Raw genomic sequence first — 1,185 nt, 5'->3', positions numbered from 1 at the left:
GATTGTTTCTTCTTGCTTGTCCCTCTTGGGGAGCCCTTCCCCTCCTTATATAAGTTGGAGGGGCGGGTTACATGTGGAGTCCTATTAGGATTAGGACTAGTCTACCTTCTAATACAAACCGGATACAAGTCCGGGTCTTAACTCTTTGTAAGGTAAATATTCCTCATGCCTTTCCTCTTAAAACGGCCCACCATTAACATAAACCGGCCTTCTAGGCCTTGGGCCTTGTCATCCGTCTGACCCGCCCGTCGGGTCACCAGTGAATCATAATAACCAGGCGGGTTGCTTGTAAACCGCCAGGTCAGGGCGGGTCGCCAGTGAATCGCCAAGTATCAGCCGGGTCTCAAGTAAACCGCCAAGTCCGGCCGGGTTATACTTCCGGCCGGTTTACGCCGCGGGGTATATCCCCGACACCGAGTCTACTTCGACTCTTTTTCAAGACGGTGCGGCAACGAGTACGACTACGGAGAACCTCAAGGACCAAGCTTTGGAGGCGAGCGACAAGGTGGCGAGCAAGGATGATGCTTCCATCTTTGGAGGCAAGAGTGATGATGTGCCATCTTCGGCCTTCATCCAGGGCGACGATGACGAGATGATCGAGCATGGGATTTTCCCTTCGGTCATGGAGGAGAGCGATGATGTGCCATCTTCGGCCTTCATCCACGGCGACGACTACGAGATGATTGAGCATGGGATTTTCCCTTCGACCACGACGACGTATGATGACTTGAGTGATTTTAGCCACCATATTGAGAGTGAGAGTGACTTCACCACTAGCCCCATATATGATGAGTTGCCCCAATTCCCATGTGAGGAGAGCCACAACCCCCACCACTTGAGTGCGATGAGTGACTCCACCATACGAGAGATTGAGTGCACCTATTTTGAGGGAGTGCGTGAACCACCACATAGAGAGAGTGAGATAGTTGATTGGGCATGTGAGGCTATTTGCATTTCTAACAACTTGACCTCTACCTCTATTGTGTCTTCTCATTTGGTGCTAGGTCCCATATATGATGACGCGCCAATTCGCGATGACTTCGTCCTTCCTTTGGACAAGACGATGGCCATGGTGGAATATGATGCACCCCCACATGGTTCCATCAAGATGTAGATGATGACCACCATTTGGTCTTTGCCACCTCACCTACACCACTTGAGTGGAATGAACAAGGTAATAAAGGT

The sequence above is a fragment of the Aegilops tauschii genome, chromosome 3 (genome assembly GCF_002575655.3).
Source record: "Aegilops tauschii subsp. strangulata cultivar AL8/78 chromosome 3, Aet v6.0, whole genome shotgun sequence".
NCBI classification, from domain to species: Eukaryota; Viridiplantae; Streptophyta; class Magnoliopsida; order Poales; family Poaceae; genus Aegilops; species Aegilops tauschii.
The sequence above is the reverse complement of the archived record's forward strand: the minus strand, read 5'-3'. Positions refer to the sequence as shown.